The 26,786-nt window shown below is 40.2% G+C and overlaps 1 protein-coding gene across 1 annotated transcript in view; it reads left to right on the forward strand.

Moving 5' to 3' along the window:
* Positions 1–26,786, forward strand: part of FRYL (FRY like transcription coactivator) — a 171,570-nt gene that overhangs the window by 2,899 nt on the left and 141,885 nt on the right. The window contains exon 2 of the mRNA XM_032186044.1: positions 13,464–13,671. The gene's annotated coding sequence lies outside the window, so the exon portion shown is untranslated. The remainder of the gene's footprint in view (positions 1–13,463; positions 13,672–26,786) is intronic.

A 26,786-nucleotide genomic window follows, 5' to 3' on the forward strand; every position in this document is an offset into this window, starting at 1 on the left:
GTTAACTGATCCTTAGGGGTAGTTTGTAAAGCAGGCAGGTAACAAGGTGGGAAAATCTCGATTCTGACAGTTTATGCGGGTGCGCTCGAGGCTGAACACCGAAGGTCTGGTTTTATTGGCCTTGGTCTCATTTCAGTCACATTTCTGTGCGTGCATTCACAGGGGAGACCACGCCGGGCTTCAAAAGAAGCAGCAACTCGCGATAACGCTTTGCTTCAGCCAGTCACCTAAAATTATACATAACAGCAGCGATTAATCCTGTTTTTCTCGTTGGGCGTCGCGTTGCCCAACGTTTAGGCTGCAGAGGGAGAAACGCTCCACGAAATTCCTGAGCACACAGGGAAGAGTTCAGCTGAGGTATTCCCTCGGCTACGAGTTTATTTATTATTTGTTCCTCTCCCTCAGCCGGACCAGCTTTATTAGTGGGTTCTTTATTCGTGGGGGCTTTATTAGCGGGTTCTTTATTCGTGGGGGTCTTATTAGCGGGTGCTTTACTCGTGGGGGGTTCTTTATTCGTGGCTTTCAGCGGGCAGGAGCCGCCCCGCTCCGGCCGGCGGCCATCTTGGGGCTCCCCTCGCCTCACGGGGCCCGCCCGCCCCGAGGCGCTGCCGGTGACGTCACGCAAGCCAGGCGGGCCTGCCCGCCGCCCCAGCCTATCACCGCCGAGCGCCTCAAACCGCGGCCCCGCCTCCCCCTCCCCCTCCGATTGGCCTCAAGAGCGGAGGGCGTGGCCTGGAGGGGCGGGCTCTCCCCAACACCAGCCAATGGGCTGCGAGCGGGGGGGTGGCATCGCGTGAGTGCCGCGCGCGCTCCCCACTCAGCGTCGGCTGCCGGTGGGGCGCCGCGCGCCAATGGCCGGGCGGGGCGGGGCCGGGCCGGGCCGCGGAGTTACCGGAGGGGAGAGGCGGCGGCGGGATAAAGCCGGCGGCGCCGGGCGGCTCCCGCTCACCCAGCGGCGGCCTGCGGCGGGACGGGACGGGACGGGCTCCTCGGGGCGGCGGCGGCGGGGTGAGTGGGGGAGCCGACCGTTGGCGGGGACCGTTGGGCGGGGGGGGGGCCGCGCGCGCGCTGCAACGGAAACGGAGCGCGAGGGCGGGGCGGGGGGGGGGGAGCGGCCGTTGGGTACGGGGCCGCTTTGGGGGGGGGGGGGCGGGGGGGGGCTCGGAGTCCGTGCCCGCCTGAGGGGGGGGGGCCCAGGCGGTGCCTCCCGGCACGGAGCCGCGCTTTGTTCCCGCACCCTGCGGGCCCGGCCTGCCCCGCTGCCCCACGGCGCCTGGGGCTGGGCTCTGCCCCTCAGCGGCTCCGTGCCCACCCCGTGTTTCCTCCCCGGGTTTGGCTCGGAGCGGCTCGGTTCGGTGGTCGCTGCTCAGGTGGGAGTCGCTGAGCCCGCGAGCAGGTGAGCTCCGGCCGTGCGCCGAAAGGCAGCGGGAGGGAAGGCAAACAATGAGCGCCAGGTGCTGGGTGGGCGCTCGGGCTGAGGGTGAGCTGCACCAGCAGCTCCCTGACACGATTTTAAGGCGTAGCGAGGTGGAAGGAGCGTAACCCGGTTGTTTTATCTCATCACAACTAGAAATCTGAGCTGTGCCTTTGGAAAATGAAACACCGACACAGAAAGCAACTTCTTTGTTACTCCTGTGTGTGCTGGACATCTCCAGAGCTCAGACTTCGTGTAATGAGAAAGGTGTATCAGGCAGCAAGGCACTTCCCTGTGTCTCTGGTCAACACAGACCAGAGAATGAAAGCTGCCTGTAAGTTATTGAGGTAGTAAAGAGCCACTAACAGTTGCAGGAACACACAACATACTGCGTACTGTGATAAATGGGACAACTTCCTGATTCGAAGTTAAGGGTGAAATTAACTCGTGTTGTTTTAGAGGTTTCTGCAGTGTGCTCTTTCAGTAGCTCTCCTTCTGTGCTGCTACTGTGGTGCTGAGGATGTGCCCCAGATGCTTCAAAATCTCCGGGGAAGATTGTTGAGCAAGCACTGGGAAACCACACACACGATTCTTATCTTGTGACACTATCACAGGAAGGAAACAAACCCCTTGGTAAAGATTGCACTGCAGGTTTAGTAAGTCAGATATGTAATGATGAGAGCACCTTTCTCTGTGCCAGAAGCTGCTGTTTTCTGTAATCTGTGGAGGCCACTGCTCAGGGGGACTTGGTGGCAGCTGTCAGTAGACAACTGTCTTCCCTGGGTGAACTGCTGCTGTGAAAAGCTTCCTCATTTGTATTCCAGAATGGATGTGGTTCAAGTCTGTGCTGGCTTCTCTCAGGAAGCAGCGCTGTGGTATGTTGCTCCGGGATGTTGTTGGAGAAAACTGTTGCTGAACTTTGTTTCAAAAGAAAAGTTGTTTAATTCTTCTGCAGGGTTTATTTAAGATTAAGCTGAAATGTTGAGCTGACTTGGCTGTTTGTTGGACTGGCTGGCCTAGGTGAGCCAAAGTATAGTCATAGCTGATTCTCGTGTAATAGTGTGATACCTTTCAGGAGGGAAGTTGGAGTACTGTGGGGCTGCAAGGCAACAATTAAAACTTTTAGCTTTTCGTATTAACACTCTCCAGTGAGCACTCTACAGTGTCATCCTGCTAGGCATCAACAGGTCAAGAGTGGTTCACAATGTGTTGTTTTTTTCCCCACTGTGAATGTTTGCCTCTTTAATTTTGGGGGTTAAAATTAATTGGTCTGCTGAAAGTTTTTGGTAATACAATTGAGAACAGACTGTATTTATTTTTTTCTAAGAACTTTAGAAGATTATAATTAAACCCTTTCTCATTGACTATGCATCCGTTTCCAACTTGAAAAACATGGTGTTCTGCATCAGGTATTGCCAATTCTATGTCTAGTTTTGTATTTCAGGGAGTTTTATCCTGGTCATTTTGTCTAGTGACAACTACTTCAAAGGACTAGATGTTTTTTTTTTCTTGGTCTGAGCTCCACGAGTGGCATGCAGGCGAACTTTACACCTCAGTGGGCTCATATAATCCGGGTATATAATATACTCCCTGTGGCACAGAGAGCCACGAGCTTTTAGCAATTTTCCTATATGTTTGAGCCACAGCTCAACAGAAAGCATGGCATGTAGGCCTCATGTTCAAACAATAATGTAAGGTAAAAGAACAATACAAAAGGCAAAAAAACAATGTAAGGCAAAAGAACCTCAGTGTACACATGGGTTGTCTGAGTTAACGTGAGAGAAACAAGGATAACAGTTCAGGGTTCATGACCGTGTAACTCTAACTTTTGGCCTGCTTTGTCTTACCGGTAGGAAGTGCAAGGTACCTTATCCGTCAGTGGTAGAGCAGCTGGCCTCGTGCATAGTCTAGCTGTGGTTTACCACTGTCTAATGCTTCTGCACACTTGCACCCAAATAACATTGAGCCTTTACGACTTCTATATCTGTAATAAACTTTCTGGGAATGATAATGGGCTGGTGAAGAAACATTGCAACATTTGAAGGCGTTGGGGTTCAGCATTATTGGCACAGGCTGCCCAGAGAAGCTGTGGATGCCCTGTCCCAGGCTGGAAGGGGCTTAGGGCAGCCTGGGCTGGTGGGAGGTGCCCCTGCCCATGGCAGGGGGTTGAAACTGGGTGGGCTTTGAGGTCACTCTTGACCTGAGCAATTCTGTGGTGATTCTTGTATGGGCTATTTCCAAATCCCAGTGAGCTCGGTAATAGATGCTAGCTAGACTGTTTCAGCTAGGGTTGCTTCTGCCTTTTTTTTTTTATTTATTTTCTTTATAGCAGTTACAGCAGTTCTCCTTTGTAGTATTTAGCTCGCTTACTCCAATTGTTCAGCAGTTAGTTCTCAAAATATCCTTGTAGCACTATACAGCTCTGTCTCCTCCAAGCCTGTTGTGTTGTTCTTCCTTCCCCTCCCCCAAATCTCTTGCAGTCCCTAATTCCCTGTGACATGAGCACCTCCCAGGAAGAATGACAGAACGTGATGTCAGATAGCGGGTGTCCAATACTGGCACTGGAAAACATCAGAAAGGAATACATCCACTCGAGCTAGTGGAAAGTGATCTGCCCTTGAAATGGCTTCATTTTTGAGGGATCTCTGTATTTACCCCTAGCTTCTGTTAATGACTTATTTTTGCATGCAAAAATGGAAGAGGAACAAATAGACGCATCTTAAAAGTATTTCTAAAATTGAGTTTGAAGTTCTCTTAAATGCCTGCATGTTTGATACAATGGCCTAGTGCCCAGAAGCTGCTGTTAGAAGCCTTTGGGTTGCAGTGGTTTGTTCTGTGCATGTTCTTGTCTGTGTCAATGTGAGCAGCATAAATATTTCTTTTTACAGTTAGTGCTAACGAACAAAGTTAATTTGTGTGGAATTCGCGTGGACTCCCCACAGCAGTGCCTTGCTCCCGGCATTCCAGGCAGTGCTGTGGCAGGTGATCTGTAGGAGTGTGAATGAAGCGTGCTTTTTCAGAGCTGGGCTGCATCTGGCTACAGCCCTGCTGGCTTTGTGCTGGAGCTTACAGCAGGAGACCTGGGACACTCGACACGTACACTTCACTGTCAGGTTAGTCTGGTGACCTGTTTGCTTCTTACTCTGCTTCCCAGAGAAAGGGAAAAGATTCCTGCCTTGGGTCTTTCTCTGTTTTTATTTATTTTTGTTTCAAGTTGCATGAGGTGATAAAACAAACTTACTATCTTGTCATCTTACTGTTGGAAGGCTGCTTCAGAATAAAACTACTCTGATACTTACAATGATTTTTAATTTTCAAGTTGTATGTTAACACCAGTTGTAGTTGTTTTTGCCCATGTTATTCTTCACTTTAAAAGCAGTTCTTCCTTTTGATGCTTAGTGCCTTATTTTCAGCGTATTTCTGGAGAATAACTGTGTAATTTTGATAAACCATACTCCTTATTGTTTGGATGAGATTTTTGCTGTTCATCTGATGATCCTAAAGTCCCAGCTCCCTTACTTTGTACGTGAATTAATCTTTTTAGCATGTATTGACCCATCCTGTATAAAGTATTCTGGAGAAGATTTCAGTGAAGGTTTCTCAGGTTTGTCTTCATGAACTGTAATTTCTAGCAAAAATATTACCACTAAAATGTGCTTTATTAAGTTAAAATGAAAGAAGCTATAGGTTAAATGCAACATTGATATATATCACTCTTGACAAATGTCCTTAAGCCTACCAAAGTTCAGGTGACGGTGGCAGTGGGGTTGGTAATACTTGTGAAGAAAGTATTCAAAAAGCTTAAAGATGCCACTAAAATGTGAATAACTAGGGGAGAAAAACTGAGGGGGAAGAAAAAAGTACTGTTTATAGAGGCAAGAATGTGTGCGAATATGGACAAGACCTGCTCTGCAATATTAAATCACACTTGTATGGTCTTTCAGAGAAGATTTTTTTTCTCACTGCTTGTTTGTTTTTCTAGTAGTCTCAAAAGACAACAGTTGTGTGGTTTTTGCCAGTATTATCCAGTTAAGTTTGTTTGTTTGCAGTGCCTGAATACAATGTTGCATGTGTTTATAAAATAAGGGCTGAGGGAGAGTGGTGAAAACTATAAATACAGATAGCTTGTTGTATTTGATCCAGAAGGTAGGGTCTGGTAATTCAAGGCGGGAGACTTTTAAAAACAGAATAAAAAGAATGAATACTCATTTGCAAAATAACAATAAGTGATAAGGGAATATTTACACTCTGAGCCTTGAGAATGTTATGATGAAAGTAGAGCTCTGGAATTTGTATCTTCAGCTGATAATTGTAAAGGATGACTTCATCCCTCTAGGGTTGCTGCCCAGTTCTACAGCATGAAGAAGCATCTTTGTAAACAGCATGCCCTAAAGGGGACTTGTGGTTAACAGTAGGCCTGGACAGAGAAAGACTGACTTTCTTTGTGGAGAAACAAACAGGAAAGATGCATTAAAAGTGTCTGGGAAAGCTTCAGCCTATCTTGCATGAGAATAGTCCCTATCAGCAATACTTCTGCTCCTTCACTAGGGCAGGAAGAACTGAAAGAAGTCTGTCTGTGGCAGGTGAATGTTTTTGAGATTGATTTAACATCCTGCAAATTCTGTCAAACTAATCTGATCTGGTACTGCAGATCACGTAAAAAGTGTCTTTAAACAAAAATGTTACGATTTCTTCCTCTCCAGACATCACCCCCCAAAAAGATGTCACCTGAAAAGCTGAAAAATTGCTGCATTGGTGCAGTGTGACTGACTGGGTGCTTATTTATTCCCTAGGTCAGGGTGGTGAGGAGTAGCTGGTCTCGTGAAGGCCAGTGCTGCTGCAGGGACTCGGGGAGCTCACGCATACCACACCTTGTTTTGTATCCACATGAAGATCCTGCTGCTGCTGCTCTCCTTTCTCTGCTGTGCATGGTCCTCACCTCTGCCTCCCCACTAAGTGGGGATTTTTCCCTTACCACCTTTGCTGGGAGGTGTTTCAAATAGAACTGGAGGTGAGCCGTGTTTCTTCAGATGGAGCTGATGCACATTGGGGTACGTGTGTACATATTTATTTCCACGTACCTACCTGCAGAATGAATAGGTAAATAACTAGAGAGTATCTGGGATAGGTGAGAAGCATAGGAAAGCAAGCGTGGGAATAGAAAGATAGGTAGTCACAAGTACAAAAATAATAGAACAAGCTGTTGGAGGAGGAGTTTGATAGTCCTTACCTACCATTATACACATTTAATGCTTTAATACTTTTGGACATCTGTTGTACTAAGGGGGAAAACAGGACCAGATCTTAAAACATTTGAGAACATTTTCTTACTGTATGTCACAACCAACCTTTGTTATTATAGTCGAAATGCATCACCAGGCCATCAGGTAGGCACTGACTGTGCTTGTGTTTCTGTGGTGCTGGATGTGCAACTGATCTGATCCAATTTGAAGCCCAAACTTTTATTGCATGGGAGAGCATCTATGAAGGTACTGCATAGCTCATTCCATATTATGCTGGAGTGCAGGTTGTTCTTCTGATTTGCATTTTTAAATTGAGTAAATATTTTTGTTTTCAAGAGTTTCTCAGCCCCTGTAATTTTATAGTACCTTCTCTTGCCTGCTCCCTCAAAACCGAAATAACTGTGTAGCTGAAAGGCGTGGAATCTTTACCCAGTTGTAGTTAGTGGTGCAGGCACTCTAAGCTTAAGAATTGGAATATGTTAGGGATGCGAGTCCCCAAAAGATATTTCAAATGTAGCAGATGGATATTTGAAAGCTGGTGTGCATTTCTTGTGAGAAGAGTAGGATGCATTGGAGAAAAAAACATATCAGTGGGGCTTTCATAATGTTTTGTGCATGGAAATAAAAAGACTATTTTGACTACTTTTTGTTTCTTATTGTCATCTTGCTGGAGAATGTAGGATGTCCTCACTTGGATTTCTGTTAAAGTGAAACAGCAAGTTGGTGTTTCAGCCCATGTGAATACAGATGGTGTACTCCTCAGGGTGGGTGCTCTTTGAGAAACAAGGAGGGATAGGGAAGCTCCATGTGGAAGTATAGCAAAGTCCTCATTCCAGTCATTCTGTTTCAAAAGCAATATGCACAGAAGTCGTGTTTTTATAGGATATGCACCAGATTATCAGAGTCCAGTGAGTACTGTGCTAGATGGGGGTATATCAGTTTAAGCACGTTTTTCTGCAACTGCTGGCTGTACGAAATCTGACTGCTATACGTCAGCGTTGGCCTATTTGAAGAACTGCCACTTTTATATATAGGGCCTGGGTTCAGCTTCTGGTGAAGTTGCTGTAAGCGGGGGTGGAGAATAGCTTCCTACTTGCTTCGAGTGAGTAGTTTGTCATTTTTAAATCCATATGTACTTGGGTTCTGAATGTGCATACAGTTCATGTTGATAGCTGAAGACAAACTTCATTGCTGTGCATTCTTCCTTCTCATTGCACAAGCACAGTGATATGACTGGTAAGCAATTTAATCGTTTTTGGCGCTTTACAAAAAGAGGATGTATTTTTAGCATTAACAGTCTGTTAAGGGAAGCAAAGTAGTACATAAGCTGTTGATTTTTCATTCAGTAATTCCAAGTGCTTGAACCTTAGTTAATGTTGATTTCTAAAAGCATATTGAATTGAGAAGGATTGTTGGCTTTTTGTTTGAGTTACTGTCAAAAGTAGGATGCTGCCAAAAGCAGTTTGAAGGTGTGATATAAGCTTCTGTTTTTCAGATTTAATTACTGCAGTTTCATATTTATAGGCTGACTTCAGCCTGTGCTTGCCATTTATTTTGTAAAAATAAGGTTTGTTTGTCATTGTATGCATTTTCTGCACTGTTGCTGTTGTGATGGTGGACCAGAGGTCAGAACTTCGGGCTCCTTTGCTTACACTGCACACTTCTGGGAGTTGTTGCTCTTCCTAGTGCCAAAACATTGTTAGTGTGGATAGGGTGATTGATGGTGGTCAGATCGATGCTGCGAGACCTTTAGTAAGAGCAACTGCAGCATAAGAATCTGCTCAGCTTTATTGTTGCAGGCAGCAATTCATCTCAGGAGGGTGACTGCTGCTGTTGGGTATGGCCTGCCATTTTTCTTCCCAGGGACATGAAAGAACAGCCGATGATAAATCACTAGGTGACTCAAGATCAGGCAAGCTGGAGTCTTACTTCCCTCTGAAATACTGGTGTGTGAAGTGCTTCCATTGTGCTGGCACAGACCTTGCTCTAGTTGTTGGTGTGTTGGAAGCAACATCTGTTTGAGGTCATGTTAATGTATGGATTGCTTATAACCTCTGACACTAACATAAGAAAATTGTAATTTCTCAGTCTGTGGTCTTATTATATATAGACTGCAGATTGGACACTTATTCTGTAGTGTCTTGGAAAGCAGCAGAGAAATACCTTCTCTTCTGACGGTCTCAGCTTGTAATTGGTATCATGGAAAGTTAAGGTCACTTTTTTGGAGGCCAAAGTAAGATCATTGGTTCTTGACCACGGCAGTGGAAGCGCTCCTCTAAAGCAACCATCATCAGAAAATAGGAGTAAAGGTGGAGTCGGAGGACGTGAGCACTGAGGGGAGGTGTAGCTGAGTGAGACTTGCATTGCTCTGGTTTCCTTGGGCTGTGGCACTGGTAAATGCAAGTTTTATGAGGAGGCTAATCTGCGAGACTTGAAAGCCCTTCATCCTAGATGGAAATATCCACTGTGATCTGGTTGAAGGTGCACTTTTAATTTTAGCATATTTCTAATATTCTGAAATGAGATTCCAGAAGATAAAGTTATCATCAAAATTTAAAGAGCAGAGAGGTTTTCTGGCACTGTCCCAGTGGAGATGATTCATGATTCACAATTCACATACTTTTTAGTCCCTGTTCCTGCTAACTATAGAAAGGAGAATGCAAAAATACATTTTAAAGTCTGAGTTATCATGGTCAAGTTATTACACATTTGGCACCAAGCCTCCCTCTGAAGTTTATCTTGCAAATCCTTCTCAACTTCAGATTGTGATTATATTGGAGTCTTTTCAATTAAAGTTTGTCAGTTTATAAATGGAGAGCTATTTATAACACTCAGGAAGACAAATTATTGAAGCAGTATAACAAATGTAGTTCTCAGGTGCAGATGGTTGGCCACATTCCAGAGTGTTTGTATGACTGATGTGCATCCTTTGGTTTTTCTCCTTTTTCCCATGATTACCCTTAAAACTTTTCAGCCCAGAACTGTCTGCCTCATGACTTAGATCCATATCCCCTATGTGGAAGCTGAACCTACCTTTGTCTTGACTCTCCCCTGTGCATTTTCCAGTTGCAGCACCTGTGCTTAATGAAACTTTAAAAAGAGATTTTTCTCCTCTTTATGCTGTTTGTGTGTCCACATGGTTAGCTGATCAGCAGTCACCCAGCCTCAGTGGTTGTGTGGATCACGGAGTGGAAGAATTGTGTTTCAGTGAGGAGCTTGTTGCTGTCAGGGAACTGTAGTGCCTGACCTGAACTTAAACGTGTGATGGGTGGCTGTAAGCTGAGGTGCCACCCTGTTCCTGACAGGGTTTAGTAACACTCTGTTCATGACACCATTTTCTGGTTTGTCATTGAATATTATGTACTCACTAAGTGGCTAATACACCTAAAGCCTTTGCAATAAGCAAAAGAACCACACTGTTACTAAAAATCTTTTAAGGCAAAGTACGCCATGCTTCAGTAACAAAAGGCAGATTGGGGTATCAGCAGTCTAGGATGCTTCATTCTCCCTTCTTGTTCTTTTTAAAGTCCAGTCTCGTGGGGGGATTAGTTTAGAAATCCAGAAACTTGTTCCTGGGGATGCACTCAGGCTCTTGCAATACTTCTGAGACAGCCACAAGCATCACTGATTGGGAAGGGAAAGTACACAAGCCACAGTAGAGCTGGATGTGCTGTTGCAAAAGATGAGCTGGGTAGAATGGAGGGGTGGAATGGGCAGCCCTGAAAAGTCTTTCAGCACACTGGTAGCACATAGTGAGTGGGAAAGTTACTTAGTTGGTCTGTAGCAGGCAAGTCTTGTGTATGACGGATATGTTGTGTGATTAATCTGGGCTGCATAGTAAATCTGATGTGTTTCTCTGTCATATGGACTGTTAATGCATCTGCCGTGACTCTAGGGGCTTTGGACAGAGCCAGAGGACCGGACATCCCGAGGCGATGTGTTAGTGCTTGGGATATACCAAGTGCTGTGAAGCACAGAACGTACAGCCCAGCTCTTTCTTCTGGACCATTATTCCATCAGATCTTTTGGGCGAGTAGCTATAAATAAAAGCTGTAAATTAGTGTGTTATACATGTACATAACTTCTTAGATGCAGGTGTTGGCATTCTGCAATAGTATTAATCCACATCTCTGTTCTGTGAAGTTATTGAAAGTAAGCTTCTGTATTACCTCCCTAAACTTAACAATGGCAAAAAGTGTGCCATAGAGCATCTAATTGCTGCTCAAAAGGCAAATTTTTTCTTGCATAGTAGCCAACACTGTAGCAGCTACTCTGTGAATAGAATACATCAATAATTGATATGAAAGAGATGTGTGTATGTGTGCATAAATATATGTATATATGTAAAGAAATTCTCTTATATATGGTGTTACTTGGACAAGTGTGAGGTTGTTTTTTTTTTTTTTTTTTTTTTAGCTTTTTAGCTATGTTTTCCAATTCAGGATGTTTAGAGTTGTGATTTTTTTCTTTTTTATGTACAAAAATCTAAGCATCCTTTGAACTTTTTTTAAAAAACCTTATGGTAGCTAACCTCATATAATCTGAACTTTATGGAGTTTTGTGTTGCTCTGCTTCTGAACTTATAAAAAGTCTCTCATAGGCAGTGAACCTCAAACACTGAAACCTTCCCGTGTGTGGTACCTTTGACTTCCAAATCTGATAAAGTATAGTTAAAATGTAACTTTAAGGTGTAAGCTGTAGTTATGAAATGAAGCCCAGTGAACTTCTTCCCTCCAGTGAATTGCTGTAGTTACTGTAAGCTTTGCTCACGCCCACTGGAGACTTCCAGCCTCACTGCTACCTTTCTGATACCTTTTTCTCTTAGTCAGACTTAGTCAGCTTAAGTTGCTCCTGTAGGAAACCTTAGGTTGTATGGATACACCATAGTTGTATTTGAAGATCTGGACAGCAGCTGTGATTTGAAGCTTATTATTGCTCAGTGTGTCCAAATGAACAACTTGAGACAACTTTGAGTGCTTTCCATGTGCCTCTCGCCCTCTGAGCTTTTACCAAATATTCTGCCAATGAAACAAATTTCATAATCTTGTCCTAATGCTCTGACTGTCAAGTTAGTCTTCAGTTTAATTTCATTTCCTCCATTAAGCAGCTGGGCTGTTGGCTAGTCTAAGGTGTGTGTGTAGATACTGAATCTGGAGTGGTGAAGAATGAAGATGATTGAGAATTACAGACTTCTTGTTTTCTCCAGACACAGTGAGAAGAAACAAAGAATGGATTATGTATCTGCGAATGTACACTTTATTTGAAAAAATCAGTGAAAATGCTAGGATAAGCTGTGGTGAATTTCTGCTTGGATATGCTTTAAATTTTATCAGGAGTAATATAATATGTTGTTGCCATTTTCTGCAAGTTCTTTGCACAGTTGGTGTAAATAAGGAGGAGTTAAAGGACAGCTGACCACTCACTTCCAAGTGAGTGGGTGTAAGCTCAAATCATGAGTTGATTTGAACTACTTTCTTCTTCCTCCTCCTCCCTCTTGTAGAATAGAGGATGAGTGAACTGTGTAATTAGTGGGGAGAGGATGAAAGGCCATATACACTTCTGCTGTATAGAAAACGTTTTCTTGTCCTAATAGTCTAAAGATGAAAAAGTGGTGCTGATTTTATGCACTGTATTATCAAATGCACAAACAGTTGACATTGTTGACACAGCTGCAATTTAGCAGGTAAAACTCAGAATTTTATCTGTGTAATCAGTTTATAACTGGCAAAAAACTTGACTGGATTTTGCAAAAAAAATGCATAGAATGTTCCCAATTTTGAGTGCCCATCAGTTAGTTTACTTCCAATTTGCAGAAGCTTAGTTTTCCAGCTTGCCTCTAAGTCTTGCTTTTAAACTTTTGCAACTAAGATCAAGTATGTGTTTTTTTTTAACCTTTTGATTGCACTTATGTGGGTCTCTCTTGTCTTTTTGGAAACACTAATCAAGAAGTAGAACAAACTGTATATAAAAGATGGTGATGATTGGATGGCTAACACATCCCTAAAGGGATCTAGTATGTTCTTGTTGTGTCAGAGCACAGATAAAGTCATGTTGGGTGTATAGGTCTTTGAATGTACCTGCAAACTTTCAGGCTATAACTTTAAATCTTTAAATTGTTTTTCACATGAACTAGATAATCAGGAGTTGTGGATTGCTGCTGCACGTTGAGACTTGAGTTGTTAAAAGCAGTTAAAGTGCTTGATCTGCCTCCATGGTAAAATGCTTTTGTTCTCGTATACCACCAAACTACAGCAAATGCAAACTCGGCAGCTTAGGCAAGCTGCGACAAGTGTGCACATTGCATACAAACTTCTGTTGTAAAGGAATCTCCAGAAGTTCTCAAGGCTTTGTTGGGGAGACACAGTTGAAGTACTGTTTGTTTCTTTTTCTGACCACATCCCTGTGCTAACCAAGAAGAAAAAAGAATCGGGAAAGAAACAAAAGGTTGTGTATGAAAACATTGATTTCCATTTGAGAGAGGGTGTATATATATGATTTAAATTAGGGGCATACTTTATTACTGTAACTAATGCTTGTAGATAAAAAGTACATTGTTTATGTATACTTACATAGATGAAATGTGTGACAAGTTGAGTTCTGTGTCAGTTCCCCCCCTCCCCCCCCCCCCCCCCCCAATGAAAAAGGGGGAAAAATAATTAAAAATTGTTAACCTTTGAGCTGAATAGCAATTCTGAAGAAATATCTAGACTTTTGTTTGACTTTTAATAAAAAATTTAGTGGTTTTGGAAATTGTTGACATTTCCATTAAGTGTCTAATATTTGTTGTTTTTTTTTTTCCTTTTCAGTGTTTTTTACTTCATTTGTCTGTGCTGTGTTTGGAGATCTTTTTCTGCAATTTGGCTGCACACCGGCTGACTCGTGGCTGTTTACATCTTGGTCTACTCTCACATCTCTACGCACACGTTGGAATCAAGGGGAAAATGTCTTGATGGATCCATCCCGAGTGTGATATGCTAGCGGTTCACATCGTTGGTTAGCAATGGCTTTTAAGTGGTAAGACCTTTTACAGAATTCTGCCATGAAACATGTTTTCACGTCCATGGTTTTTCCTCCCTTTTTGCTTAGGTCTTTGTCTATATTGTACACACATCCAACTTTGAACTACTGCTTCAGATGTTAGTTAACTGGATGGCAATGTGTTTGTGCTGTCTTACATAAGTACACTTGCTCTGATGTGGTATGGTATTGCATCTGATCGTGGACAGAAGCAAATGTCTAGGGAAGAAAAGAGCAGGGCAAAGAGCCTTCCAACTTCCATTCTGCAGTTCAGGGATTTCCTAAGCCAGATGTAATTCCTGTTCTTTTAGTAATCCTCTAATTGTACATTTAGTAATTTCTGGTATTTCTGTATATTCATTCAGGTATTTCTGTATATTCATTAATTAAGTTTTCTTTCATATATTTGTGTAATCACTGGAAATTGACTTCTTGATGCTAATAGAATCTTCCCTTAGGATGTATGGGCAGGTGTCTGAGCTCTGTCCTCTTGTGGATAAAGCCAGGTAGTGCAGCAAACTAGCAAAGGCAATTGCAATTCCTTGTATAGATGCTCTTTTCTTCACTGCTCTTTATATAAGGATATGTTATAAGTGTATCTGTACTGATGTCAAGCACAGGGCAATTGCTGTGGATAAAGCACTTCTGTGCTGAAGTGGATGCAGATAGATGTAACTAATCTAACACCTGGATTGTCCTTAGGGAAGCAGTACCTGACATTATTTTCTGTATTTGACTGATAAAACTGATTAGTCTATACTTACTTCTGGTCTTTTGGGAACAGAAGACATTGGCATGACAGAAGGAGAATATTGAAATGCAATTATTTCTGCAGTATTTGCTCTGTGGACTTACATATTTAGTACACTAAATATTCTACAATGTTTAATGTGGCTCTCACTTTCCTTTATTGTATTGTCCAATGTATTATTCACAGGAGAAGTAAACAATAAAATAGAATTTGAGTTTATTTTAAGTTCTGCATTGGAACATCTCCAGTGTATCATATTGCTGTTTGCCTCCATCTCTGCCTTTCATACCTGGATGTGCAATGTACTGACATGGTTGACTTTCTTTTATTAGTATTTTATAATGTAGTGATTTTCTTCTGATGTGTTCTTTCCTTTAGATGGATAGCAAATATGTTGCTACAGAAGTCTTCTTTGAACATCCTTACCTTTCTGTTGCTCAGGGGAGACAAGTACTTTTTTTTTTTAGCTTTAGAATAGGAAATGCAGAATAGTAACAGGAAAAGTGATATAGAAGGCTTGAGGACGTCACTATTTTCACTCTCAGTAGTTCTCTAAAGGGTGTTTATCATGCTTTGGGCAACTCCAATTTTACTTTACTTTTAAAGATTTTAATGTGTGTATTATGTATAGGTGTCTATATGTTTATTTAGAAAATATGCTCCAGTGTCATTTGAACATTTGTTCTCGCTCTGCCCTGTTACAGGTGCATTTCTGCTGAACAGTTTTGTAGCACATGCTTGCTTAGAATGACAAATGAGTCACAGAATGCTTAACACTTGACACTGTATGTTGTTCAAATAATGTGGAACATATGAGACATCTGCAAGAAAAGATGAGAATGCTAATAGGGACACAGAAGAGCTGCTTAGCCTGTAGAATGGGAAAGCTGGGGGGTGGGGAGAGGTTGATGGTTGAAATGGTGTTGTAGGATTTCTCTCATCTAAGATTCTCCAAAATTCAGAAGGTCAGAGGTTTTTTTTTGTTTTTTTTTTTGACAACAAAAATTCATAAAATTCCTTTTTTCAACCTTCTGTAAGGGTTTTTCTTTTTGAACCAGTTTCCATCATGGAGAACAATTTCATATTTATGAGTGATAATTTTAATTAGGAAAAAATATGTGGTCATAAGGAAATCTTATGTAATTTACTTGTATATTGAACATAAAATAGGACACTATCAGTGGTGTTGCTTAACACCTGAAATAAAATATATTTGGCCTGCAAAAGGGCTTGAATTATTGCAGATTTATTCTAGAAGACTGAATTGCTAAAAAGTAGTGGAGAAAGAAACTCTTGTGTGCCAGCTGACTTTGATCTTGGTTAACTCTGCACTCTTACAGCTCTGAAATTATTTACAGCTATCTGTGTGCACAGGTATCTTAATCCTATTTTTAGTATGTTTTGGTCAGACAACTATTTTATTGGTTATAGAGATGCTGCTCTTTTTCCATGAGCAGCCAGCAACAGTTTCCTTGAAAAGAATTGTCTTGGCCAGATCTTTAACTAAAAAGAAACAGCATGATGCAGATGCAATTTGTGCAGTAATAAGAACCATGTTACACTTCAAATCTATGGTAAAGTACATCTATAGAAAGAAGGACACAGGTCTTTAGGGAATTGGAAAATGCCTGTCCCTTGGCTAGTAGGGAAAGAAAATATAGTATGTCTTTATACAAAACAAGTACTTTGCTTCAAAGGCAGGGAGACAATGATAGGCATTATTTTTCAGAGTTTTGGGCAAAGCACAAGCCATGCAGCTATTCTCATCTCTCATATGCAGTTAGAGCTTTCCTGTGGAAATGTTAGTTCTTCTTGGTTGTGCTTCTGCGCAGCAGGGTTTAAAACATCCTGCCTTTCTTTGCCCAGAGGCGATGGGCACCCTTTCAGGAAGTCTTCAGGAAGTCTTGCCTCTGCTCTCCTTAACTCTTCTTTAGTAAGAACTTCAAAAACAAACAAACAAAACCCCCAAACCTCTCCAAAACCAGTCCCTGATCCTTTAACTTGAGACACACGTTAAGGATTTGGGCTAAAATGCATAGCAGATCTGAAGGAATCACAGCTTTGTGAGAGAACATGCTTAATTTAAACATATTTCTCTGTCTGTTGTGCACAAATTGATTGAAGATACTGCTGGATTGGACAAAATGACAGTTTTGGCACCTCTTTGTTTCCATTTACATGTAGTCAGCTGGCTTGAAAGAATCTCACTATATACGCTTACCTGTGCATGTTAATGGATGTTACATGTTGATCAGTCTTTAAAGGTTTTTTCTTCCTGTTTGCTAGAGCAGGTTAATTTGAAAATAATAGATGTTTTTGAACGTTCATTATTTAAAAAAATGGAAAGCAGCAAAGTTTGTTTAGCAGTATATTCCTTAAGGAAGAAGTAATTCCAGCCTCAAACTGTTTTGAAAAAGAATCCTCATGTCTTTCACTGTGACAATTGAAGTATTTTATTTAGAAAGCCACAGGTGTGGAAAGGAAGCAGACACTCTTCAGTTTCTCCAAATGAATGGAACATCATTTTTTCTTTAACTAGAGGAAACTAGCCTAGCCTTCCCAGGAGATTTCGTGCTCAGCTATGTTTTAAATTTCAGTGTTTGTCTCTTTCTGCTCTTCCAAAGCATTTTTTCCCCATATTGCTTCTTAAAGGAACAGTCTTAATCTCTCCTTCAGATTGGTGTAATAGAGTATTTATTTTTCAAATCTGAATATTATTTTTCCCCCTAAATTCTTTTACAATACCTGGTAGTCTCTCATATGATTCTTCTGGTATTAGAAATGAGAATAATCCCATTGAATCTGATGTGCGTTAATTAAATGTATACTAACACTATCTTGTTTAAATCCCAGTTTTTCAGAGTTTTCTTTCATGATGTGCCCAGCTCTTCCATACATGTCTTAATTTGCGGTCTATGTAAAGAAGTAACATTTCAAGTGTTCTTCAAGCTTCTCTGCCACCAGGACACTATCAAAAAATCTGAGCATTTGAGCCTGTGTGAAGAAGCAATACATTTGCCTTCATTGCTGTCATTTAAGGAAGGTCTGTCCACCCAGCTTCTGAAGCTGCACAATTGGTGTGCATTGTTTTACAATCTTGCTTTTGTGCAGTTTCATAAAGTTCACTGCAGGACTGGCTTTTATTTATTCATTTTTTCTCTCAAGCAAACCTGCCTGGGTGTGTATAAATGCATAAATGTTCCATGTGTGATAAAAATGGATTTTGTTTCTCTTGGGTGGCTCAGCAATTTGTTTTTGTTTTTAGCTTCCTTCATCTTCCCACACACTTTTTCTAGTGACTTTGATGAGAATTATTTATTCTAGTAGTGCATTTAACAAGTATGTTCCTTATTTGCTAGTAAACCAAAATTGCTGTTCTGAAACATTTTTTATTTTTCTCTTTGATTAATAGAAATGTTTTTGGACCTTAACTCAATACCCAACTTGTAGTTGGGTCTCTGTTTCATTTCAAGGATATCCTGACTTTCCAAATAGACTGAATAAATGAGATTTCAGCCAGTATCTTATACTGGAAGTTTGTATTTCCTGACCTGTGCTCAAACTCTGAAACCAAAAACTTTATAAAAATGTAAAGTTAAATTTGTTTATGATATTTACATTTTTATAGTTTCTAGTAGTGAAAGAGAATAGATGTAAATTTCTTGCTTTTTTTCCCTTTAGAAATGAGTAGTCCCTCAAATTACTTTAGTTCTACCAAATTAGAATAAATACAGCATTCAAAAACAGATGTTTTATGATAAATATGAATGACACTTCATAGGTAGAGTGATTGGTTACTGGGTGAGTACATAACTATTGTAGCTAATGACTACTAATATGTACAGATATTTATATACTAAACTGCAATAGTTTTTTCACACACCTATATAGAGCTCCACTGGGAGTTTTTGATGCTGCATCTGGTGGTCTGATTTTATTCTTGTTGTTAAGACAAGAGACAATGGAATACTCTTAAAAAAAAAAAAGTCAAACTTTTTCAATGGAAAAAATTAAACATTTTGTTATAGAACACTTATTACAAATGTTACAGATCAGAAAAATTGTTACTTTTATTATATAATTTGTATAAACAATTTGCTCTAAATAATAGCTGGTGTTCCTCATGTATTACAATAGTAAATCATGCTCAAATGTACTAACTGATAAGCACCTTAATTATTTTACTTTACCACTGTCTTGAATTTAATATAATCATTATGCCTGTAACAGATAAGGAGTGCATTTGTTCCTTTAAGACAGGTAGCAATCTTTTTGTAAGCCTTAAAATGTTGGAGACTTCAGCCCAGAGTGCCTATTACAACTCCATTTTACTGTAAGAACTGATAGACTAGGCTGTTTACTGTTTAAACCAAATTACATAGTTCTAGCAGCAGCATTTGTTCTTTCTAGTTAGCTTCAGATTACAAAGTGGAAATGCACTCAGCTTGTCAATGAAAAGAAGAGCAATGACATCTATATTTTAGATAAGAACTTGGAGTGCTGTTGCTTTTCACTGGAGTAATTGGTGTTTAAATTTCCCTAGTAGACGAACTTCCCAAGTGTGACTTGTGTTCCTTGTCTGGGATGGAAAGGTTGGTTTGCTTATTTTAATAGCTAATAAATATTCTGAGTAAAATATGTTTGCTGTTGGTGGCTGTCCTGTATATTGTTTTTTGTCTTAGTGCAATATCTTTTTCACAGGCAAAGTAATGCAACCATTAGTCAAATCATTAAAAACAGATAAAACACAAGCTAGGGGAAAAAATAGAGGTGGATGCTTACGTAACCATTTAATGAAAAGAACAGTGTAAATACCAACTTGAATTACTTTTACTTCTCCAATAATAACTTATTTCCACACTTCAAAAAGGTAATTGTGACAGTAACACTCTTGTATACTGTTTGTAAGAGTTGCAATGGAAGGGAATGCTTTCGGTTAGATTTTTCTTTTTCAGTGTCTATTAAGATGTTGGTCTCCACTTGTGGAAGGAAGTGGGGCAGTTGGTGGCTGTGTGCTGTTAACAATTTAGAGGTTGTTGAATAATCTTGGGCTTCAATTCTGCTTGTATGGTAATGGTGCTTTCAGTGGACAAGCACCTTTTTGTGTTTAAGCTTTTTAGTTTCTATGAGTAAAATACCTTTGTATTTCCTATATTGTTTTTCCTATCATGATTAGTCAGTACAGAATAAATGATGCTTTATATTGCTCCCAAAAGATGAATGGCAAACTTGCAGGTGGCTTTTGGTGTATCTAGCATCCTGAATACAGCTCTAGCATTTGCTGAAAATACATTGTCAGCACAGCATAGACAGTTCTCTGCACATAGGGAAGAAGGTTGCTTTATCAGCACAAGACCGATTTCTACAGGTCAGAGTTGACTGAGTGTTATACCTTATATAATACCTTAATATATACATACTAATGACTGTGTGTGTGTATACCTTATACACCTTAATACCATTAATAAAGCATTTCTTAACAGATGAAACACTGTAATCTGTATCATATGTAAAATGTATCAGCATAACAAATCCAGCTCTCTAAATGTGAAACTGGGGACAAACCTGAAAAGAATAGCTTACAAATGGAGAGAGACAAAGATGACAGTTCTGGCTGTCAAATGTAATACTGAAACAGTCTTACATTAGGTATCTAAGAAACAAAATAAATATTTAACTGAATACAGATCTTCTTAAACCAAATAATAAAAGAAGACTGTTCCCAGCTTACGTGCATTTAATTACTTAGAATGGCAGGTTTCTGACTGAAAGTACTTGGAATGCTATGCAAGCAGTGTTGGCTTAGTTATAAAAGTATTTGGAGATAACTTTCAATTAAGTTCTGTTCTTCACAGAAATTACATTGCTTGCGTGAGATGGTTCTTTAAGAATTACTGATACACGAATCTAAAGCATCTTTTTATGTGGAAAAACTTACACTGAATAGTTCAGAGGAGATTGGTGAGAATTATCAGAGGTCTAGAAAATATAAAAGGCTAAAAGAATTCTAAAAAAAAAAAAAAAAAAAACAACCAAAAAAACCAAACAAACATAAAAAAGTTTTCAAACAAATGGAAGACTGCTGAATTGAAGTCACTGGTTATTGATGTCAGTGCTCAATGGGGCAGCAATGTATGAGCTAAAACTGAAGCTAAGGACATATATGGGAAACGCTTACAGTAATGAAACGTAAAATTGATAGTCCGGAAAAACTGTAGACCCTTCCATGCTGCTGGCAAAAATCTGTGAAACCTATAGGTATGAGTCACAGAGTGTGAGTTGGGGCTGAGTGTGTAGAATGATGAATTGAGGAGCATCTTGAAATCTTTTTTTTTTTTAAATTCGTATTCTGTAATTAGATGTCCTTTCCTGCTGGTACTTACTCTGATTGTTTTGCACAAGTGAATAGCAATATAGATAATGTGGTATGTGATTGTAATGACTGAATGTCAATTATTTCAAATCTTATAAAGCCTTCAAACAGTTGTGTCCTGAATATCAATGTAGTTTCCAGCCTTCTGTTAATTGTAATTTTTTTTCATGAGATTTTCAACTTCCCCCCCGCAATTAGTGTACTGTTGTAAATGATACTGGCAGATCTGTGTGTCTCTGGGTAGACTATTACGTGGGTGCTTGTGCTGACATGCAATCTCCTCCTACTTACAGTGAAAGTACTCACAGATTTCTTTTGTCAAAGAGAAGAATCAGGCTGGTTCTCTTTTACAAATTCTTTTGGGTTGCCATAATGTAATTAGTGCCTTCTCCACTAAGCTGCTAAAATTTAGTGGGGTGGGATCACAACATGTCTTGTCTTTCTTCAGTTCTAATTTTTGGTTGTATGTAGGCACATCTGTGGAGTTTTGAAAGTTGGATTGTAAATTTGTGATCTGAAAGTTATCAGTAGCTTACTTTGGAGAGGTTAATATAATATTAAAAGTATTGCACGATTTATTGTAGAAGAACAGATCATATGCAGCATATCATGAAGAGCTACAAAAATGAATTTGTAGTACCCCTATCTGCAGATTCTGCTCTAGCCTATATTTAGGCTTCTTGTATAGGAAGTAATTTCAGTTTTCAAGCTGATTTGTATCAAAACTTTTTTTACACCTCTGTAGTAAATTACAGGAAGTGTATGGTATGAATATGGCATAAAGCAGACTGTGTAGCTATATATATTCCTAGTTCATAGAATCATAGAACTTCTTGGGTTGGAAGGGACCTTAAAGACCATCCAGTTCCAACTCCACTGCCATGGGCAGGCACACCTTCCCACTATATCTGGTTGGCCAAGGCCCCGTCTAGCCTGGCCTTGAACCCTGCCAGGGAAGGGGCATCCGCAGCTTCTCTGGGCAGCCTGTGCCAGTGTCTCATTACCCTCTGAGTGAAGAATTTCCTCCTAATCTCTGATCTATGTTGATTCCCCTTTTAGTTTAAACCACCACACCTTGTCCTGTCATTGTCTGTTCAAGCAAAAAGTTGCACTCTATCTTTTCTATAAAGTCTCCTCTAAGCATTGAAAGGCTGCAGTAAGGTCTCCCTGGAGCCTTCTCTTCTTCAGCCTGAACAGCCCTAGCTCTCAACACTTCTTCACAGGAGAGGTGTTCCAGGTCAACACTTCATAGATCAGAGGGCTTCTGATCAACTTAGTTTATGTATTTCGTATAAATTCATATAAAATTACTTTTTCAAAGATGTAAATTTACACAAGAAGCAGTTTTATATGGGAGGGAAAACCACAGAAGTGCAGCTATTGATCTTTCTGATTTACCACTAATTCATTACACGCAGTATTAAAAGTGGCTTTTTTATTCTGTATGATACAGGCTTGTCTGTTCTTGGAAAGTAAAACGTGCATCCATGTGCATATACATGTTGTATGTATCATATGGTGAAGGGTCTGTTCATTAGACTACTGGCATGCAACTATTTGTGTTTCTGAGCAATGTATGAGGACAACTTTTACTTACCAGTAGCAGTTTCCTTATGTTCTTTGAACAAGACCTTATCTAAGACGGTCCCTGTTGAGATTGTCTGAAGTATTCAAATGTGGTTGTTATTTAAACATCAAAATTAGACATGTCCTTCTCTATTGCACTTCTATTCAGCTCTCATTTGCAAATTACTGACTGAAGTGTTGCACTTCTACTGTTTGATACCTAATCAATATGCAAGCCCTCAACGTGACACCAATTCTCAAAAGTGGATGTTAACAAATAATGGATGGAGGGTGCCGGAATGGCCAGGAGTAAGAATGAAGGCAGAAGGAACCAGGTGTAACTTAAATCTAATGCTGTAGACCTATGTATCAAGACAATTTGTAGACTTCGCAAGGCAAACCTATTTTCAAGGAGGTTTTCTATCTTCTGTATGTGTTTCTGGTTTCCAAGTACAATATATCTGCCTTCTCAAAAAAAAAAGAACTGTTTAAAAAAGAAGTAAAATGTTTCTAGTGAACATAGCTGCCACAGCTTGTTACATGAGACAGCGATGGAGACAGGTCTATGGAACAAGCTTGCTATCAAAATGTGGAACAAGCTGGAAGAAACCTGGAACTACTGTCTCTGGTGTTACTTGTTCACATAGGATCTGTTAAGCAAGCTTAACTTTAATATAACACAAACAAATATTTGACTGTAAGGAAGTAAATGGAATGCTATAAATACTTATCTCATGCAATTACCTCGTTTGTTTGTCTTTACCACATTTGAATGTTACTAGCCTGGTCTGTATAGCAGAGCACAGAAGATGTACACCAAAACCAGTAAAGCCTTGATCCAGTCAGTCTGTGTGAATGGATATTTTGAAGCGCAGATAAACTTTCTGTGGCCATGTTTCCCATTTTGCAAGGGAAGAACTAAAACAAGTTGGAGTGGGTAAGCACTATGTATACCAGTACAGAACTAAGTATTAAATCTAGATGTCCAGAAGATTTTCACTGGTATTAGGAACAGATTGCCCTGTTTAATGTGAACTCAGCCTGCTCATTTAATTAATGCAAGCTATGGTATAGAATCACAACGGAAAAGAAGGATAATGATAATTTCCACATGTCAGTAACATTTTAAACATAACTTCCTTGTATAAAATATTAAACAGTAAACTAGGATTAGGTCAGACTTGGTAAGGAAAGCAAGTGGTGCTGTATGCACTTCCATAATCAACTTCTGGAATTACAGTGAAGATTATTTTGAACAGTAAACCATAGATTCTTAGATGTTAGACTTCTATCCTTTGGGCATAATTTTAAAGGCTGGCACTTCTTTAACCATGTGTTTTAATGCAATGCTAGAGAAAACCCTAATGGAAGCAGCAATGGCAGCTGTGAACAGAGCAGTATTTGTATGAGAAATGTATGTTGCACCACTTCTTTTTAGCCTTATATAAGGCTAAAAATGTATTTGTGTGCTTCTTCTGACACTTATTGTCTGTGTTCTGGCTTCTCTGTAGACAAACCAATATGAAAGACTGGTAACTCTCTTCCATGTATATTTTTATTAAGCATGTAAAAAGCTTTGGGTGAAGGTTTTCAGGTGTTTTGTAGCAATCCAACTTCATAGCAGTTTTGCAACTATTCTGAATAAGAGATTGTTCTTCATCAAAGCCCTTGTTTTTAAATGCTGTTTTTTTTTGTTTTTTAAATGACCTTTGCATAGAAATGTCAATGTTCTGCTTGTTGTCATTGATTTTGTTTTATATGGGAAAAGATCTGGTCACTTCCATTGTCATGTAATGGTTTGACGTCTTCTCTTGCTGACTGAAATGGTGTTCCTACTTGCGTCTGACTGGGTATGATTCAGTGTAGATGCTCTGGGATTTGCTTTTGAAAATGTAAGTTCTTATGTGAAGAAAATCTGCCAGTGGAAGAAATTCATAGGTTTGGAAGATCTTGTGTGGTATCTCAGAAGTCAGAACAAGCAAGTGGTTAGTGACAGGAAACCCACATCATTATTCTGACTGAGGATTATAAAAGCAGTGGAATAAACAAATACCTTCAACTTCTCAGGAACTCCTAATGTGTTCAGGAAAGCATTGTATTCTTGCATGCAATTTCAAGATAAGAATTGCTGTTACCTAATACACAGATGTTAAAATTTTGGGGGCTTTTTATTAACAGGATAATGTTACATTCAGTCAGTGAACGTAAATGTTGTGCTTTATGTTCAGCTTTTGATTGATTTACTTTGTCAAGTATTTTATTTCTACTTGTGTGTGTGTTCTTCTAATGCTGAATTAAAGCCAAGCTCTTAAAACAAAAAACAACAGCAAAACACAACCTCCAGAAATCCCCAACCTTCCAAAGGAAAAGCCACAAGTCACTCAAAGCCCAACCTCCCATACAGGGCAAATACAGCTTAAGTCAATGAAAAGAAACAAAACTGAATAGAAAAAAAAATATGGAAAGGTGTCAGATGTTTCTTACTTTAGTCTCACAGAAACCTGAAAGCTAGATATTCTTTCAGAGAAGTATGGGGACAACAAACTGCATGTCCACGCATTAAAAAAAATCAAATTGTTGAAAAATTAAATGGCTTGGATTTAAACTATTTTTTATGTGAAAATATAGCTGCAATAAATTTACACTGATAATACAGATTGCTTACTGCAAAACTTATACATTGATTTGTCCCTGTTTATTCTGGTCCTTAGCATTTTTGCTGCCAAGTTCCATTAATTGAACTGGACTGAGGAAATCATTAATGCTAAGAAGCCTGGGAACTAACTTTAAAATGATGTTTCAAATTTTATGAAGGACAACATCTTTTTTAAATTTTGATTTTTAAAGGAATTAACATTGCATATGTCAGGTTTTTGCAAGCAGTTAGGCTAAACTGTCAGAAAGTGAGATGACTTCACAGTATCACAAATAAACCATTTTTCCCTTATGCATACATTTTTATAGGTTATGTTCTAGGTTGCCTATCTAGTTTCTGTATCTATAGGCAAAAAGAAGTGGCTGTTAAGTTAGTTCTAAAACTAAGAAAGAGAAAGAGATAGGGCTTGTCCTCCCCACTCCTGTGGTCTTCTGTGCAAAATTATGACAGTGTCCTGTTAACTGGCTGACAAGCTTGAAGTAGATATGTGGTAACTCTTGTGAATTTAATGCACTTAGTTTAATTTACAGGCTGGACTGCAGGTTTGATTTCAAGCCCCAGTGTTTTATTCTGTGTTCAGTCATGTATCTTTGGTCTTCATTGCGGGGACAGGGAGGGGAGAAGAGGAGAGCAGATTGTTTTCCTTGGGAGGAGACAAATTCTTGCAAATCAAGCTTCTATTCTGAGGTTGAAGGAGGAAAAACTTCCTGTACTCTTCTGTACTTGAGTGCTATAGTAGCTGCTCTATTTTTGTAGCAGATTCACTTGCACTTGAAGCAGTGATGTTCAGTTTGAACTGGCAAGTTGAAGAAAACACTGTGCACCACATAAGGGTCATTACTAACAATATGCCCAATATGGGATCGGGGTGCATAGCTGAAACCATTCAGCTGAATAAGGGATGATAATGTTTCTTGGAGGCCTTCAGACTGAGGTGGGATTCTGACTAGGACAATTCACTTCTTGAAAAGGCAGAACTCAAGCCATCTCTGTGCTACAGGGTCTTTGCTGTTCCAAAACTGTTTTGACACCACCTCTGGTATTACTGCTCCAGCAGGAGGCATTGTTTTACTTTTTTTTTTTTTTTGGGGGGGGGGGGGGTGTTCTACCAAGATAACTTATGTTGCTGAGGAGCTGGAATAGCATAAGGGCTCTTCGCCACCAGGAGATGCTCCAACCCCATCTCTGTGCTACTAGAGCAAAGTCTCTTCAGGGGAGATCCTATTTCAATGCTGGAATGTTTGCCATGCATGCTGTCAGCTGGCTGGCACAGAAACCCCTCCAGTTATCTCCTCTGCTATGCTGGTTGTACTATTCAACCATTTTGCACTATAGTTATGGCTAAGTTTTGGCAACCATGTTACTGCCACCCTGGCTTGATTTCTGCCAAAAGCTGAGCATGCTCTGAAGCCAAAAAGCAGTGGAAGGAGGTCAGCAGCTGGTCCCCCCCCCCCAAACCCCACACACCTGTGGGACTAAAGCTAGTCTGCTGCTGAGGCTGGCAGGGGGAGGATGGAGCAGTGCTGCCCTGTTTTTTCAGGCAAGGCTTTTTCAGAGAAGCAGGCCTGTTTTCCCATCATAAAGCAGGAGCTGTTGTTATGTTGTGTCATGTCATGCCAATGTGAGCGGGTTCCAATTTTAGTTTCATTCCCATCAAGAAACATTTTTTCCCTTCCCCCCCTAATGTAAGTCACTTACTGCTGCTTATCTCTACGTAAGACAATAGTGCTGCTCCCTGAACCTAAATAGTCTTCATCTAATGTACT

Source organism: Aythya fuligula, chromosome 4, assembly GCF_009819795.1.
Source record: "Aythya fuligula isolate bAytFul2 chromosome 4, bAytFul2.pri, whole genome shotgun sequence".
NCBI classification, from domain to species: domain Eukaryota; kingdom Metazoa; phylum Chordata; class Aves; order Anseriformes; family Anatidae; genus Aythya; species Aythya fuligula.